Raw genomic sequence first — 19602 nt, forward strand, 5'->3', positions numbered from 1 at the left:
ACAATCAATGGAAAATCCATGCAAAACCCATTACAAACCCATTAAATTCAGAATCCACTGAAAACCAATTCAGAACATTCAAAACCCACTCAAAATCATCATATAAATCATTTAAAACACATTCATAACACATTATGTTCAAAACTCATTCAAAGAGAGAGCTAAACCAAATCCATCGTTGGAAAGGTCTCGACCTGGAGAGCAACATGTGTCAGTATGAAGAGTCTACATGGCTCCTGCTTTGAAATACTGACCTTTGAACCTTGACCTCGGTGTATGTTTGAAGGCTTATAATTCAGCGGCAAAAGGGGTTACAGACATGGGACCAACTGTTATAGAGAGCTCTGGACCTCAGCTATCATGTGAGTATACTCAACAACTGGGGGCGCTGTCAAATATCGGTAAAATATGGTTAAAATTAATTTTCACCCATTTAACAATTTGATATTTAAAATCTGATTACACAAATGTGTTTACCATCCTGTTAAAGTCCTCAGTGTACTCTCAATTCAGTATTTACAACTTCCAATTCTAGGAAAAACACTAATATTTTTTTAAACTACTATTCCCTAGAGCTGCGCCATGCAGCTTGATACAAATCAGCACCACAGTTGTAGTTCTTCCGGTTTGCAAAGTAGGGTTGTAAATCTAGGGTTGTAAAAAGATATATACTGAATATATCAAATATCTAGTACAGCCAAACTAGTAATTACACTGCATCTAGATGATCTATGTTAAGAAAAAGTAAAGATGTTGGTTTATTTCAGATATTTTAGCCAAAACAGGAGTCCACACACACACACATTGGATGACGTGGCATTGCAGGCCGACTCCTGTTTTGGCTAAAATATCTGAAATAAACCAACATCTTTACTTTTTTGCTATTTTGATATTTTTGCTATTTTGAACCCTGGGCCCAAATAACATGTTTTCTGTCATGATCCCTATTAGTAGAAACCAGAACTTCTCTAGCCGCCTGCTCCGCCCGTCCGGTCTCACCGGTCCCCCCCTCCCACTCTACTGCAGTAGAAACCTAGGGGCATACGCAACAGTCTTTGAAAACTATGATAAACGTTGTTTTGCAAAACAGGACGCTCACAGTTATAATCATACCGGTGTCAGTATGTTATCTTGAAAATTTTTTACAAAACCGAGCTTTCTGACAGCAGTTATTTTTGGATTCTTCTGGCTCACATGGAGCTTACACCTGCTTGGAAGGCGTCTGTGAGAAAAAATAGTTCCTATCCAAACACAATTATTGACAGAAAGCTCGGTTTTCAAAAAGGTTTCAAAGGGTTCAAAATACCAAACTATCCTTTTAATGTAGTTGTATGAGGCCTGGATTCTGCATGTGTTCAATAAAAGCTGGAATATACAAAGTTTGATTGTATTTAAATTATTCCATAAGGTCGAAGTAGGACCTCTACAACATTCAGATAACGTAGCTTGCACGTATTAATAGAATGTGTAGCCTTAAAGTAGTGTCAAAGTACGGGAGGCATACAGGCAACGTTATACAGCTGACGTGATGTAGCTGCAACGTGCGAGTGGAAGGTGACGTTAAAAAGTAGTGGTGGGATACTTTCAGGCAGAGTTGCGCCGTGACGTCCTGCCGACATAACCAGAAACTTCACTTTTACATTTTTACCTCTGGGAATACGTAACTGCAACGTTAAAAGTCGCAGCGGTTACGTTCCTGGGACACGTCAGCAACGGATCTTTGTTTGTAGGGCTGACGCAGACGTCACGACTGCCCAGCCAATCAGGGCCGGTGTAGTGGAATAAATGCTTCTGAAGATACGCGAGGGAGCGTTTCCCTCAAAACCAATTCAAAACACATGCAAACAAAATAATAATCCTTTGAAAATCCATGCAAAACCCATTCAAAAACACTTCCAAAACCCATTCAATTCTGAACCCACTCAAAACCAATTGAAAACCCATTCAAAATATTCCAAACCCATTCCAAACACATGCGAAACCCTTTCCAAACCCCCATTCTAAACCTGGAAAACGCGGAAGCGGAACTTCCCGGCGTAGCGGGGGTTGTTGTAGTCGACGGACGGTGAGGCGTTGGCGACCAAAACGGTGACAGAGTGGTTCCTCGCCGCCAGCGCCTCCATGATGCTCCGCATGTTCAACCAATGGCTGTACTCGCCGGGGAAGACCAGAACATGGCCGGCGTCCACGCCGCCGCCGCTACCAGAAAGGAGACAGACAAAGAAGAAGACAGAGAGGAAGTGGAGACGAAGCGGGAAAAACGCCATGTCGCTCGTTTCTTCTGACTTTCCTCGCTGTTTTCCCGCCTTCTCTCGATGAGCTTTTCCTCTTTTCTTCTGTTCTGTTATCTTTTCTTTTTTCCCTCTCGTTTCTCTTCTTTTCGTGCCGTTCCAGAGGGAGAAAACACACCAGGAAGTAAACTCAGGAATCTGTCCGGAGAAAGCAAAGAGGACTTTGTCTCTCCCAAGGGTACAAAGATCAGAGTTTAAGGGAGATAAAGCCTCAGTCCATGAGCTGATTGGACACTGAGAGTGTAGCCCCGCCCACCGACAAACACCCGTAAAATATAAGGGTTTAAATATTTTGTATTTGTAGGCTGAAGTTCAAGACACGGACAGAGAATTCCACAATCAATTGTAGTTCTGATTAGGGGAAACAGAGAGGAGTGAGAGGTCTTTCAGTGTTTTTTCCTATCTCTGGTGACCTGTGGCAACACGCAATGGAGGGTTTGTTTTTACTGGGGGGAACCAGAGCCTTATAGAGAGAGAGTTGCGTCATAATACTTTTATTATTTAGTATGATTCCCCATTTAGCCTAGTATGATTCATTTTTCAAAATTGCTGGCCTATTTTAAACTTACCTTGTGTTTTCAATCTCACTCAGGTCCTCCAACTTCCCTCTCCCTTTGCCATCGATCCAAAATCAGCTGAGCTGCAACATGATACAGACAGGTAATAGATAATATAGACAGGTAATAGATAATACAGACAGGTAATAGATAATATAGACAGGTAATAGATAATATAGACAGGTAATAGATAATACAGACAGGTAATAGTCAACAGATTCACAAAGCCTAAAAACACTCAACCCATAAGTTTTTGTTTACTGTTTTGAAGTCTGAAATATGCACTCTAAATCCATATCAATAGCGATGTATCACAAAAATAGCTCTCTTCCTTATTATTGTGTAACGTTAACTTTATTATTAGCTCTTACTCCAAAATGGATATCCTCATTTCACCACCTCCACCCACCACTCTACAAACACATGACCCAATGTTATATTTAACTAATATTTAACTCCCCCCACCCTGCAAAAAATCACGTTTAGAAGTATTTTCCTCTAATTCCACAACGTTGGATGAAATGACATTAAGAGAACGGAATTTATAATTAATAGGCTGTTGGTGGTTAACGTTATGTGTTGCTAACTTTATTCAGTATCCTAGTCTAATCTGTTATCTGTTAACGTTCCCTAAATCTACTAATTTAGAGGGGGATAATCCACTAACATGCTTTAATGCACATGTTAATTTGATACAGATGTGCTGATAATATACAATCTGAGTATTTAAACATCTTACCCTTTCAAAGTGCACAAACGGCCCATTCCGCTGCAACTCTACTGCGCTGCTAGTGTTAGCCGCTAACTTCCGGGAACTACTCAAGGAAATTATAAAAGAGAAGAATAAAAATCTTTTTTAGTTTCCTTGGAACTACTGAGAGGCTCCGCGATCCGCCATTGCTGTAAAAAAAAATGGAGATGACGCAACTCTCTCTCTATATGGCTCTGGGGGGAACCCACCTACCAATCAAAACACATTCAAAACAGGTCAAACCAGTTTAAAGCTATTCAAAAGACAGGCAAACTAAATTCAAAACCCGTTCAAAACATATTCAATACCAATTCATAGTATTCCCATGATGTCACATGCATTTCCTACTAATAGGCTATGGTGCTTTACAATACACACAGCTCATTGCTGTGTTTTGTCATTTGATTGTAATCACATGTTAATTTATTACAATCATCTGTTATTTTCCAACCAAGATTCAAATTAATTAAATTTTATTGTCATTATACCAGTCCAGTATAACAAAAAGTCTTGTTCGCCAGTCTCTCTGGTGCAACATAAAACATAAAAACATAATGTAGACACTGACACAGTAAGAGACACACTTTCAAGACAGTTTTTAGACATAAGATACAAAAACAAAATAAGTAAATAAGAGTAAGAATAGAAAATAATTAAGATTAAAATCATGTATGAAAAGTGCAAGTCATCACTGGCAGCATTAAGTCATGGGTAATATTACATAGTCATCATGAGAAATATTGCACAGTGCCATTAAAAAAAAAAAAAAAAAATCCCATTATTGCACAATCCCGTGTCCATAGTCAGGCTTAGTAATCAGTGTGGGTGGGGGGGGTCTGCTGGTCCGGGACTGTATGGTCCGGTATCTCCTACCAGATGGCAGGGGGTCAGACAGGTGATGATGGGGTGTGATGGGTCCCAGGTGATGCAGCGGCTCTCCTCAGACGTCTCTTGTGAAAGATGTCCTGTACGGGTGGCGGTGCGGTCCCGGCGACACGCCGGGCCGTTCTCACCGCCCGCCGGAGAGCCTGGCGGTCAGCCACAGCGCTGCCGTGCCAGACTACCACTGTAGTGTCGTCTGCAAATGTAATGATGGAGTTTGTGTGATGCCTGGCGACACAGTCGTGGGTAAACAGGGAGTATAACAGTGGGCTGAGGACACAGCCCTGCGGAGCTCCTGTGTTCAGGATGGAGGTGTGGTCTCCCATCCTGACAGACTGAGGTCTGCCAGAGAGGAAATCCAGGATCCAGTTGCATGTGGAGTTGAGAAGGCCGAGGGCTTGTAGTTTGCGGACCAGCTTTGTAGGAATGATAGTATTAAACGCCGAGCTGAAGTCGATAAATAGCATCCTCACATACACATCTCTGTTGTCAAGGTGCAAGGTGGGTAGCTGTGGAGATCGCATCTTCAGTGGAGCGGTTAGTCCGATGGAGCGGGTCTGTGGTGTCTGGACGCTGGCTTTGATGTGTGCCGTGACCGGCCTCTCGAAGCACTTCATAAAGATGGAGGTCGGTGCGACGGGGCGGTCGTCGTTCAGACGTGTGATGACGGGTGACTTTGGGACAGGAATGATTGCGGTGGTCTTGAAGCAGGTGGGTACTCTAGCTTGTGCCGGGGACACATTGAAAATGTCAGCAAGGACCCCGGCTACCTGATGCGCACGCACTCTGAGAGCTCGGCCAGGAACGCCATTGGGTCCAGCGGCCCCGCGCGCGTCCGCCCTCCTCAGACATCCCGCCACATCGTCCCTAGACGGTCGGAGCACCCGGTCGTCGAGAGCCGCGGCGGTCCTGCGGCGTGGCTCCGAGTCGTTGTCGCTTCAAAGCGTGCGTAAAATGTGTCGAGCTTATTCGGCGAGGAAGCATCAGCAGTGGGCGCACGGCTAGTTCTGCTTTTCTAGTCTGTGATTGTTTGAATACCCTGCCACATGCGGCGTGGGTCGGAGTTGTTAGAGAAGCGGTCTTCGATCAGGAGTTTGTATTTGTTCTCGGCTGACTTAACGCCACACCTGAGGTCGATCCTTGCCGTTCTGAGCTCATCCCTGTTGCCGGATTTGAATGCTGTGTCACGGGCGCTAATGAGGCCGCGTGTCTCACTGCTCATCCAGGGTTTCTGGTTTGGAGTCATGGCATGGCTGTGTGTCCATGTAACAGAATACTATGAATACCTGTCGATCAACAGAAAGCCTTCTGGTGGAATCTAAAAGATTCATCAGAACTAATCCTGAAACAAGAACTTCAGATTGCTCTCAGTTGTAGTGGCAGGAAATGGGGAGATCATCTGCCTTCACTGTTTCTATTTTTTCTTTTATGTCTTTCAAGAGTTTTTTTTGCACAACAACCATATCCGGTTCTCCCTATAGGCTGATTAGGCAAATGCCTAGAGCCTCGCGCATCCTTTAACAGGGTTTCCATACATACACAACCATTTTTTTTTTTTACTACTCTGCTCTTACTAGACAGCTCTTACTGCGTAGAGCTGTGTGTAGCACTCTCTCTTTCTGTCACTCGGTCTCTCTCTCTGTCACTCAGTCTCTGTCTCTCTTTCTCTCTCTCTCTCTGTCACTCAATTCAATTCAATTCAATTCAAATTTGCTTTATTGGCATGAATGTCACAACAACAATATTGCCAAAGCATCAAGAATCAATGAAACAAAACAATATGAACACAACATTAAGATTGATACATATTAATTATATATATACAGTATATCCTCTGCATGTGTGTGTGTGTGAGTGCTGATGAGGGGTTTATGTTTAGGGAAGGATGAAGGGGGACAGCAGCCATATTGAAATGAATCTCCAGTTAACAGTAATGTTATGGATCCTATAGGAACAGAGTCATTCATTCAGTGACCATCTCCCCAATTACATTTCAACAGATCACATCATACTGTGTGTGTGTGTGTGTGTGTGTGCGTGTGTGTGTGTGTGTGTGTGTGTGTGTGTGTCTCGGTCACTCACTGTCCCTCAGGTTGTGGCATGTTGATACATATTGGGCAGCAAGATATGCCCTGTCTCCTTCTCCTAGGAGTATTTTTAATTTTGAGAGGTCATTAAGCTCTTTGAAATCTGAAATTACAGAGTTGAACTTGTTAAAGTAAACGTTCCTTATTTCATCGAATGTTTTACATTGTAGGAGGAAGTGCATCTCTGTCTCAGCCTCACCTGTCCGACAGTGACCACATATTCTGTTTTCTTTTGGTTGCCATGATTTTTTGTGTCGTCCTTTTTCGATCGCCAATTTGTGATCGCTGAGCCTGAACCTGGTGAGGATCTGTCTCTGCTTCCTATCTCTGACAGTAGAGAGATATTCTGCCAATTCATAATCTCTTTTTAGGGCCAGATAACATTCTAATCTACTTTGGCTTTTAGTTTCTTCTTTCCAATGTTCCAAATAGGTTTCTTTATATTGTGTTATAATGTGGTTTACTCTGCTTGGTGTTGGTGCAGCAGTGTTGGTGTGAGCTGGTCAGAGGGGCGGTTAGTCTCAGCACCAGCTGACATAGTGGACTCTTTTCTGGGCTCAGCTCTTGGGTTTGGAGGGCTTTGGAGTGGAGGCTGTCTAGGGGGCTGGATTTAAGGTGATTAAAAAATTTGAGTGCTCTCTTTTGAATGTTAATTATCAGCGGGTATCTGCCTAATTCTGCTCTACATGCATGTGTTGGTGTGTTTCTGTGTACGTGTAAAATGTATCTGCAGAATTCTGCGTGTAAAGATTCTGTTGGATGTTTCTCCCAGCGGGTGAAGCTGTGATGACTGAGTGACCCCAGACTTCACTACCATACAGTGCAATGGGCTGGATCACACTATCAAATATTTGAAGCCAGATTTTAAGCCACTCTCTCTCTCTCTCTCTCTCACCGGACCCGTCTGTCTCATTGCACATGCGGGCGTGAGGGAAGACGGCCGGCTGAATTACAGAAAAGAAGAACTAACAGTTAACGTTATTCGGAATACAGCTTGGTTTCCAAGATTAGCAGATTAGCTGTATAAAGCTGCTAGTCAGTATCCACTGACTGGACTGATAACGTTAATATTCACTTTTTAACTCTGAATGTTTGCTCCCTCAATCCAGATTAATATTGAAAAATGTTTTCAAAGAAGGAAAAGGACCGGTCCTGAGGAGGAGCAGGACAGTCTGGACCAGAGGAGCTGAGCAGTAAAACAGAGCAGATAATGTCACACCCTGTTTAAAATGAGAAGGTTTCGCTAAACAGGGTTTCCTGTGAGCCTGTGTCCAAAATACAGGGGATGTGTCCCTCCCGCCAACACCTCTACTGCTGGACATTCCCCGACAAAAGAGGGCTTTAATGACGACTCTGCTTCCAGACCTCCGTCCACTCGCCCTACAGTGGCCGGGTTTGGGAGTTTAAAGGGGGCTGACTTGTCTGGCGCCGGGGGCGGTCTCGTCGAAAATGCCCAGCCTGTCCACAATGTAGACAAATGGGCGGTCCCTGGTTGTAACTGCCTCACATTGTTAATTAAGTTTCTAGTTTGGCACCTTGCTTTTTTTGGTTCCTACCTATAATACAGCAGTCCTAGAGGCGGAACTTATCTCTGTCGCTCCAGCATTCCTCACGCAATTAAAAATGAAACACCTTGCTAGCATCCAATGAATTTCGACACTCTGATTGGGCCGGTCTGTGACAGACACCACTGGACACTTGTGGTGAGGAAACTGACACTTGACATGATAATTTATGTATGCGATGGTTAATCTTGACCTAAAGTTGAGAAATGACCAATTATTTGCATGTATTCTGAAGGCTATCTATCCAAAGGAGGCATTATACTTGGATCCCTTTGGAGCAACACCTGGACAGATAAAGAAATGCAGGGATGTGACAAGACAAGTTCCAGAATGGGGAAACATGTTTAACAATATTAAATAATGAGTACAATATTACAAAAGAGTTCTTGGGGAATTTATGCTAAATGATAAACCTTTTTTCTCCATTCTAAAGAGCTTTCATGAGACACAAAAACATTCATATAGCCCGTTGGACTTGTGACTGTAAAACATCCGCAACAGCAAGATTCAACATCTTGTGCTCTTGTTTGCAAGGTAGGCCTGAGTGCACTTCACCTGTCCTCTTGACTGAACTGTCTGATGGTTAATGTTTCACCTCAGATTTTTCTATAGTTGGCAGAACTCATTCTGACAAATGGGGAGCTGGCGTTTTGCACAGATCAGGAGGGGGTGCGAAGAGTAAGGATGGAGATAGCTTGCAGGCTGGTGACAGATTCTGGTAGGCATGTTATCTGTCCACAAAAACACTACCTTTTGTTATATTTACCAATATGCTTTTGAGGGAATACACTCAAATATTTTATAATATTTTCAACAGATGACTTGTCAGAGGGGGGTAGAGCTTGTGGGAATGCCTCTGTAAATTCAACAAGACCATGATGACTGGGTAAGAACAAAGCTGACAGTTCTTACAGGATCTTACTGAACCTTTTAATGACTGATCTCATATTTTCTTCCAGATTCAGTGCACACCGTGTGGCCTGTGGTTCCACTGGATGTGTGTGGGAAAGCCACCGGTGGATTTTGATTTTATTTGCCCAGCATGTCTGCTGTGAAGGCCACATTTCATAACCTTGACCCCTTACCCTAACCAGGGTTTGCATCTCATTCCCCCCTTCTCTCCACACACACACACACACACACACACACACACACACACACACACACACACACACAATAGTATGACACTTATTTACTGACACTGTTGTGTTTTCACCTGCCTTTTGGTTGATGTATTATTTTTGCAAGATGTAATGTTTTTACTGTTGATGCATTGCATTGTTTTTGGCCCTGATGTAGCGCTGCTTGTAAGTTGCTCTGGACAAGAGTTTCTGCTAAATGCCCCAAAATTGTAAAATGATTAACCAAGAGGGGCTTCTCTGTTGGTCGGGCAACTTGATTCTTGCAAATGACAGACCAGCCAAAAAGAAATTCTGATTTGCTTCTCCAATACACTGTTCATTTATTTGAAAATCATTAATGGGATATGTTAAATTTAGTCGATCTGGACACCTGGGACAAGTTATAATGTTTACACAAAACAAATGGTTGTCACAGCAACTGTTGTGTAAATATGATACTACAATAGAACGTGAAAACCCACGACTATAAACTGTGAAATCGGCTGAATGGCAGCAGGCTACAAAACAGTGTTTTCTCACATGACCTCATTCAACATAGACCTAGACAGCCTACTTCATTACATTATTGATGATAATTGCAATATCCACAAACAATAGGCAGATAGTACCTCGAAGAAAATGTGCAACATGGTGACAGGTAACAAGTTAATTTGACTACATCACACCGATGCGACAACAACACCATTCAAATCTTACATAGGACATAGTATGTTGTTGTCATGCCTGTATGACATGACTCTTATAATAAGTTTGTTTTATCAAACAGAGTTTAGCGGGTTCGAATCCCATTGGACACAAAGTAGGTTTTTGTTTTTCTGTTTTAGGGTTGTTAGCATTATGTTGACGATAAAAAAACAAAACGATATATATGTGTGCCAGTCACCGTGGAAAGCGACACTAAAGCTGTGAGCGATGTGGTACCGTCAGTTTCCAGTTTGTGGAGTCGTGGTGAATCTGCTGACAGAGGCGTACAACATCTGCTGCAGTAAGTAAAACACTCTCACGCACGCGTATGGTAACCAGATAGTGTCGAAACCAGTTAGAGCATAACACCGGCACACCCTTCCTGGTGAAGGAGACCGCCTCCTTCTTGGTATGCCGATCCTTTCAAACGTCCTCACTCCTTCCTGCCGACGAGTTTGCTGTTTCTCCTCCGAGTCCCCGGCTGCGTCGTCCGTCGGCCCGGTTGTTTGTCGCGCTGGACGTCCAAGTGGCTGTCCGCTGTTCTCCACGACCCGACCCGACCCGACCCGACCCACACCAGGTTCTGCTCTCGCCCCAGCAGAGCTAATCAGTCCTCTCCAATCCTACGCATCTCTTGATTGTGTGATGCGCCTCAGGTGTTTGGGGAGTGTCTTATTTGCCTGCCAGGAAAAGCAGAAAAAAACAACCAAAAGAAAAACACCACACTCCAAAGAATATTTACACTGAAAATAACATGCAAAACATTAGCTTCCTGGCTACACTTAATGCTTTGTGGATGTACTGACAAATCAGATAATCTTAAAAATGTGGACTATTCCAGCAGCATTTAGTGCACAGTACCTGGGAAAAAGTGGCAGGGTGGGGAAAAAGAAGGCATCCTTTATAAACTCTGAATTTTTATAGAACTATTTCTATATATTTTATTTTTAGATATTTCAATTAGGGGAGAGCGGGGTAAGATGAGCCAGTTTTTACTCAAAATGTTAAGGAATAATGAGACAGAACTAAAATAAATGCTTCCACCCATATTTCAGGATGTTGACTTTCAAATTAACTGGTAAGAATGCATCTAAACAAAAGAAGAATGAAATATAACTTATTAAAAACATGTGGCCCCTTGGCTTAATTTGCCCCATGGTGGGGGTAAGTTGATCCTAGCAATTCTATGTCAAATGTGATTGAAGACAATGTTGTCAGTTTAAAACATCTTCATTAAAACAATTTTTAGGCTAATTTTTTCAATAGTTTTTCTCATAACATTAATAGTGAACTAGAACAGTAGTAAAATGTTCTTGCATGTCATTCTGCAAACCAAAGTACAAGCCTGAGTTAAATGTGACATTACTTGAAGAGTCTTGAAAATAAAAGAGTAGAATGAGGCCACGGGGAGGTCTTAGCAAGTAAACACCCCTACATTTCCACTGTTGTTGCAGAAAATAGAAACACAAGACAAGACAAGAAACCTGAGGAGGTTTTCAATTCAGCACGATGTATAATTCAATTCAGCACGATGTATAATTGAAGCACTGTGACGCGGTTATCGGTTAAATGACCTAATTCCAGTAACGTTACTTAAATACAAAAAGGTAAGAACGTTACCTACTGTTAAAGTCTGCAGGGCAGCAGCAGACGAGTTATCAAGTTACTGTCTACATCCTGTTACTAACACAGGAGAGTTTGGAGCAAATGGTGGAAGTTAAGTTTCACTTTAGTTTTCCCAGCAGGAGACTGTTGGACTGAGCTCAGTGCTGCTGGTCAGCTGTCTGTGCTTCTCCACATGACAGACAGGATGTGATGCGCATATTAGAAGCATTCGAGATTGGTTTAGACGTTTGATTTTGTGATGGTGTTTGTATAAACTTTTTTTTTGTTGTTGGAGGCAAATGCAGAGTTCCACAAGGCATGCTTCCTACATTTCTATTTACAAGCTCCTTGCTGTGATGACGCTGAGGCTTGAAGCCCCGCCCCCTAACCATGATTTGTGGTTTTCAGTGTCACCGCCCCCTCCAACAGAATCTGGATACGCTGCTACCAGAGCCTTGAGATATTTATCAAGGGTCTGAGAGCGAGACTACTGAAGAGGAAATCCTGGCTGCAGGTGAACTTGGTAGCAAGGAGTTAGTCTGTCATGTGATATGTTTTTCGAGGACGTACCGCCTGTCACATATGGCAGGTTTTATTTTTCATCATACACACAGAAGGAGCTGTACACAAGAAATCAGACAAATGTGGGGTGGGGGGGGGGTTGATTTCTGACAGAATGACCCATATGTATATCTGTGTATAAAGTATGTACTTCTGCATGTTTGTATATAGTGTGTACAAATTCTGTGTGTATAGTATTTGTGTGTATAGCATGTGTATGTGTATATCATCCGTGTGATGTATGTGTATTGTGTATTGTGTGTCTATAGTGTATTGTGCGATATTGAACTCTGGGAAGTGATATTGATATAATTTGTATTGCTACATCCCAACACCAACAGTATATTAAGAAGATATGGCTGTCATTTTTCAGTGTCTCAGTTTTTAAGTGTCTCAGTTTTTCAGTGTCTCAGTTTTTAAGTGTTTCAGTTTTTAAGTGTCTCAGTTTTTAAGTGTCTCAGTTTTTCGGTGTCTCAGTTTTTAAGTGTCTCAGTTTTTCGGTGTCTCAGTTTTTAAGTGTCTCAGTTTTTCAGTGTCTCAGTTTTTAAGTGTCAGTTTTTAGGTGTCTCAGTTTTTCGGTGTCTCAGTTTTTCGGTGTCTCAGTTTTTAAGTGTCTCAGTTTTTAAGTGTCTCAGTTTTTAAGTGTTTCAGTTTTTAAGTGTTTCAGTTTTTAGGTGTTTCAGTTTTTCGGTGTCTCAGTTTTTCGGTGTCTCAGTTTTTAAGTGTTTCAGTTTTTCGGTGTCTCAGTTTTTAGGTGTCTCAGTTTTTAAGTGTTTCAGTTTTTAAGTGTTTCAGTTTTTAAGTGTTTCAGTTTTTCAGTGTCTCAGTTTTTAAGTGTCAGTTTTTCGGTGTCTCAGTTTTTCGGTGTCTCAGTTTTTCGGTGTCTCAGTTTTTAAGTGTCTCAGTTTTTAAGTGTTTCAGTTTTTCGGTGTCTCAGTTTTTCGGTGTCTCAGTTTTGAAGTGTCTCAGTTTTGAAGTGTCTCAGTTTTTAAGTGTCACAGTTTTTAAGTGTCTCAGTTTTTAAGTGTTTCAGTTTTTAGGTGTTTCAGTTTTTCGGTGTCTCAGTTTTTAAGTGTTTCAGTTTTTCGGTGTCTCAGTTTTTAGGTGTCTCAGTTTTTAAGTGTTTCAGTTTTTAAGTGTTTCAGTTTTTCGGTGTCTCAGTCTTTAAGTGTCTCAGTTTTTAAGTGTTTCAGTTTTTAAGTGTTTCAGTTTTTCAGTGTCTCAGTCTTTAAGTGTTTCAGTTTTTAAGTGTTTCAGTTTTTAAGTGTTTCAGTTTTTAAGTGTCTCAGTTTTTCGGTGTCTCAGTTTTTCAGTGTCTCACTTTTAGCACCGTTGACTTTAGCTGTTGATCTTTCCATTAAGCAGATATCATTAAAGAGTCATAACCAAGTTTTCAAACCAAGGATCAAACCAGCTTCTGAGGATGTTTTTTACAGCAGCCGTTGATGCAGCTGTCCTGAAAAGACAGATGAGCATCTGGCTGATAACAAAAAAAAAACAGGTGAGGGTCTTTTTATTATTATATTATTATATATATATATATATTTTTTAATATTCTCTGTAAAACATCTGTCACATATCCCCCAAGTTCATTAATTGAAGCGCAATACCAAAACATGCACATGAAATGCACTCCATAAGTTTTCAGAGCTGTATGTAGTTACAAGTACAAGAACCATGAAGACAGGAATAGAGAAGGTATCTTTTAAGTCTTGAAAGGAGAGATATCACCAAATACATTAATACCTCTCCCTGACCAGTGAGGGGACATTAAAGGCTTTCCATCCATCTGAAAGGCATTATTGTTCCAAATAGGGTAAATCTCAAGGAATAGGCAAGATATGTTAAGATATTTCTCAACATTTTGCCAAACAGATAAAGTCTCAGTAACAATGAATCCCCTGTAATATAAGGTGGTTTTCTGTTTCAAGTTAGAGAACAACAGATCTGGGCTAAAGCCTTTTCAACGGAAAGCCATGGCAGGTTAGACTGTGGGTCTAGCCAGACCTTTATGTTTCTTAACTGAAATGGCCAAAAGTAAAACTTAAAATTATTTAAGTTGTCAGTAATTGGAGCACCGAGTTTGATTACCTGTTCAGGTGTAAGTAGGGAGTGTGAGGGTATTTAAGAAAGACAGCATTTTTTGATAATCTTTAAGAGCCTCAGAAGAATATAGTTTAGATTAGTAAGATATAAATGTTCTATGTCTATATATCTGTCCCTATTCAAGTCTGCTTGGTCTTTCGGCATTCTCATAGTTGTTGATGAGATGATTTAAGATGGAGGAATTCTGGATGGGAGGAAGCAAGTGTCTTATATTCTGTTCTTACAGCCAACAGTTCTATTGGGGATTGACCTCTGAATGGGTGTTATGTTCTAAAAATGGTTAAACACGATCTGTATCAAGACTAAAAGTATAACAGCCACATGACATTGAATTTTGCGTCCCTGCTGGGATGTCAACGAGATTGAGTTCATGCAGGAAAGACACACATAAGAAGAAGCAGTGCCTGAAATGGGCCGGTACTCACCGGCACTGAGTACCAGCACTTCTGATTTTTGTCCACATGAGTACCCTTACTTCTTATTGCGTACCAGCACTTCTGATTTTTGTCCACATGAGTACCCTTACTTCTTATTGCGTACCGCCACCTCCTGGTACACCTTAGTTGAATGAAGAGAGTCTCCGTATGAAAAAAGTGCGCCATAGACTTGACAGGGCTTCATTTAAGGAGACAGCGTCCTACAGACTGAAGGCAGCTCCGCTCACACAGGGAGTCAAACTGCAGCCGAAAACAAAGCTGCATAGATCAAGTGAAGAGGTGTCACTCTGGCCCTAAATTAAATAGCCTCTTGTCATTACGTGTTCTGCAATATTAAAAACATTCTACTGACGTTTTGCCCCGCAAAGGCAGATTGTAAAGAATATAATGGCTTACATTCTGATGCAGGACTTTGTGGGCAAAATGACAATGGAATGATATTAATTGTGTAGAAAAAAATAAATACATTTATATTGTGAGCAGAGTGATGCCTCTTCACTTGATCTGATGGCGCACAGGGCCGTTAAAGTGTCAATCATGAAGAAATTCATGGTAATCAAACGCCAATATGTCCAATCAACACTACTGGTCAGGTGCCGATAGAGAGAGAAAAGAAAATAGAGGATGTGCAAGCACAAATGAAAGCTATGTTATTGCGCCAAGGAGGAATAAATGTACGTAACAAGTTACATAATGCTAGTTTTCTTATATCATGACTGTCAACAACAACAGGTCAATATTGCTTTGTTGCCACTGCCTCCAAAAAGCACAGACAGCTCTGTCCGTCAGTTATATAAAGACAATATTGGCCTCTGTCTATTTGCATCAGTCTTCTGTATGCTTGTAAGTATGTAATCTTTCTCTGATGTAATCTTTCTCTGATGTAATCTTTCTCTGATATTATTACAGCACTAACCCAGCACATTTTTCTGTGTTGATTTTTTTTAAATGGCAAGGTAGGTTAGGTCTAGTTGTTTTGCAGCTAAACTGACTGCAGTCTTGTTTCATTTTCAGTTGGTTTTATTGTAGCATGAATGCAATATTATATTTGTATGTAATGCATACAAAAATACATTTGAAGTGGGATATATTACCAAGATATGCGTATAAATATAAATATGTCCAAGACACATGTGATGCTCATGTCATGCAACTGCTGAATTAGGGTACTGGCACCTTTTTTGGTCCAATTCAGGCGCTGAGAAGAAGATATAGTTTTAGCACATGGAACTTTGTGCTATCAAGGGAGGGATCCAGGAACAAGTTGAAGTCCCCACCTAAAATAAAGCCACAATCTAAAAAGTCTAGCAGTTTTAACTTAAGCTCATCAAAAATGAACGGTTGAAGACATTTGGCGCATTCAAAACAGACATAGTTTAACACCATTTAAAATTATTGTTTCATAGCAGAATCTATCCTCACTATCACAACCAGTCACTCTAATTTTAACATTAAGCTTTTTCTTTATTGCAATCAAGACACCCTTAGATTTTCCTGTAGCACAAGAGTATCTTATCACTTTATATTTGCTCTGAAATCTTATGTAAGCTGATTTTAGGTACGTCTCTTGAAGCAAAGCAAGGTTAATGTTTTTGAGAAATTCTAAGCATTTGATACTTTTTGTTCATGAATTCAGGCCATGGACATTTAATGCCATAAAGTTATAATTAGCCATAAAGGGATGCTGAAAACAAATTGGTTATCATATGATAGATCCAATAGCGCACATACAGAGATAAAAAAAGAGTGCAAAGTCATCCAGTGAGGACTGCTTTGTAATGCTGCTTTCTCCCATCACAGCTGGGCAAATTTTTAAACCACATTTACTTTTATCTATGTAAGATAGCCCAATCATATTTGCAGGACCAACTCATGCCCATATATGACCACATCACACCGCTGCCCAAAGCTAAATTACACATGCACCAAATCTACTGGATGCAAAGTAGTATGTCATCACTTTATCGCTTCTCCAGTCTCTGCAGGGGAAAGTGAGGCTTTGTCTGTGTCAGCTATGATTAAATATCTATTGTGAAATATAGTTTGGGCAAAAAGTAACAAGAATATTTTATAGCCTGAAGATAAACATCTTGTTGAATGTGACTTTGTCTCCAGATTTCCACATTCAGAGTTTCATGACACTTTTGTACCTCAGCCGGTCTCAAGTGTGAAGAAAGATCTCTCTTGGAACGTGACTTTTAGTTGATAAGAAGCTACGAGTTCACGACTCTGATGGCCAAGGTGTTGATATTTACATCGGGAATCTGGGCTGGCTGGTGCTTCGTCTTCCCTGCAGGAGCCTGGTGGGCGGGTCGTCATCAAGGCTGATGAGTGCACCTGGGCCCGGTGGACTCCAACCATCAGTCTCTCTCACTCCTCACCTGTGCACACCTTTGTTCTGTTCTTTTGGGTTGTTGTAGTCTGTGTTGTTTGCTTACCCCTTAGTTTTAGTTAATAAATTATTGTTTTTATGTGTGTATGTCTCCCTTTGTTACGGCGAGCTGGGTTGTAACAGTGATATAATTTTTTGGTAACCCTTCATTTTACAGGTCCCTAACAACGTATGAACTATTTCTAATTAGACATTAACAAAAAAAACTATTACACATTAACGTGGCTAATAATTATACAACAACATATTTGCATTCATATGTATTTACATGGTACCGGACCTGTAAAGTGAAGCGGGTGTAATTGGACAAGAAATCATACAATGTGATCATGTTTATTTTCTTTATTGGCATTTAAATGGTACATTTAAACAGGACAGCAGCTTACATTCCATACAGACCAGACCGGAGGATCAATTTTACAAATATTGAGCCGTTCTCTAGCTTTAGCCTATCCCGATGAGGGAAAGATTATGCATGCTACGAACTTTAGCACCCGCCTGGGAGCTAACATGACATGACATGTTAGTTAGCTAACACTTGGCCATATTAGCTTCCAGTCGTGTGCCTGCGTTCGTTGTGTGTAAATTAATCTTAAACATCCAGGGGTCCATGCCTAGTTCAATACATCCATGGTCCATGCATGTGTCTAGCTAACGTTAGCCATGCCCATGTTAGCTTCGGGTACTTGCGCCGGGGATATCTCTGCATGCATGCAAAAAGGCGACTGCATAGATGCCGGACTGCAATTATTGGATATAGGCAGTCCAACGAGCACTTAAAACATCGTCTGTATAATTTTTATGGGGCTCCTATTAAGGGGTTCAATGTCTGAATTTTAAGTGCTCGTTGGACTGCCTATATCAAAGATGCTCTATACACACAAGATGGCGCATTACAAGCTGCGCCAATGGCATGAAATGGTATGCACTTCCTGTCTCCTAAGTGGGCGTGGTCGCCTCCCCCCCCCATCCCCCCACCTCGTTTGGAAGTGCTGTGAACGTCGTGTGGATGGATGAAAGCAGATTGGGTTGTGCGTCCATGATTATTTTAACTTTTAATTCATGGTTTCACGTATTTCCAGTTGGAAAGCGACGTCGGCAGCACTGCAGTGAAACCAGACCGACGGGATGTATGATGATGTTGCCAGATCTCGTGAGAGCGTGTTGCTGAGACAGAGACAGCTCTCGAACAAAGTTAATTTTCTCCTGATTTGTCTGAAAAATGCCATTTTAGTGTCAGAATGTTCGGAAGATATGTGGCTTGTGAAAAATGGGTCCAATATTTATTTCGGTGACTATGGGGCGAAAGAATCGGTCATAATCTGTGCTCACGTTCACTTCTCCCATTGGAGTGAATAGACTCAGGACCTGCCGCTAGTCTCCTAAAGGGGCGGGGCAGCGGCGAAACCCACGTGACACAGATACAGGAAATGACTCGCAGTTGCGCCGTCTCGTTTCTAAAGCCCAGTGTCCACCAGATGCGGCACGGGATCAGAACGGCTCCGGAACGGAAGGCAATGTACACCGCACGCGTTTGATTGAGTCGTATGCGTCACCCACAAGTCAATAAAGTGCATTTTCACGCTTGTCAGACGCAAGCGGATCCGGCAAAAATAGACCAGACACGGAAAAAGAACGGAGCGGCAGAAACTGCCGTGCGGCTTCCGGACGGCTTCCGTGTCGCTACCGCAACACATCTGCACCCGGTGGACATTGCAGCGCTGATTCACACGGGCGCGAGTCTGTTCTGGCACACGCACGGCTTTCGTGCCGGCGCCGTACCGCATCTGGTGGACATTGAGCTTAAACCGTCTCTGCCTATATCCAATAATTGCAGTCTGGCATCTATGTAGTCGCCTTGTCGGCTGGGATTCTGCTAGGACCTATTTAGCTCCAAGCTGGCTCTTGAACTGGCTACGGCTGGGACTAACACAAGCCAAGGAAATTATAAAAGAAGGAAGGGTCATTACGTCATGTGACAGCATTTGAATTTTGCATTGGTGCCAGACTTTGGTGCCACTTCTATTGAAGTTAATGGGGCGGGCATGGCAAGTCCCACTATAACCCATCATATCTGTGTTGTTTCACCTTTGACTGAAAAATGCTTCCACAAAATAAAAAAAAACACATTACGTGATGTTGACTGATGTTTTTTATCTAAATGTGCGCGTTCGTTTTCCTTGTTGTTGGTCTCCAAACAGATCATGGCTGTGTCCAGCAGCTCAACTCAAGCCCCTGTTTGGTCCAAGAAGCTACATCATGATACCTGACCAAACGGGGCAGGTCCGACCTGTTATCACTGACCAGACTGCAATTATAACCAGATCAATTTATTAATGGCTCTGATTATAACTGGCTGGACTCAATGATATGGCCTGTCAGAGTTAGGTAAATATCCTTAAGCCAAACTAGGACTTGACCGTATGCTACAACGCCTTGCAGTTCGCCTCAGTGATTTACATTCGTACTAGTCATCTAGCCTATATTATTAGCTAGCACACAGAAGTCATGATGACAACGATTAAGCTAGAGAGGCTGTAAC

This window comes from Centroberyx gerrardi, chromosome 2 (assembly GCF_048128805.1).
Source record: "Centroberyx gerrardi isolate f3 chromosome 2, fCenGer3.hap1.cur.20231027, whole genome shotgun sequence".
Lineage (NCBI taxonomy): Eukaryota > Metazoa > Chordata > Actinopteri > Beryciformes > Berycidae > Centroberyx > Centroberyx gerrardi.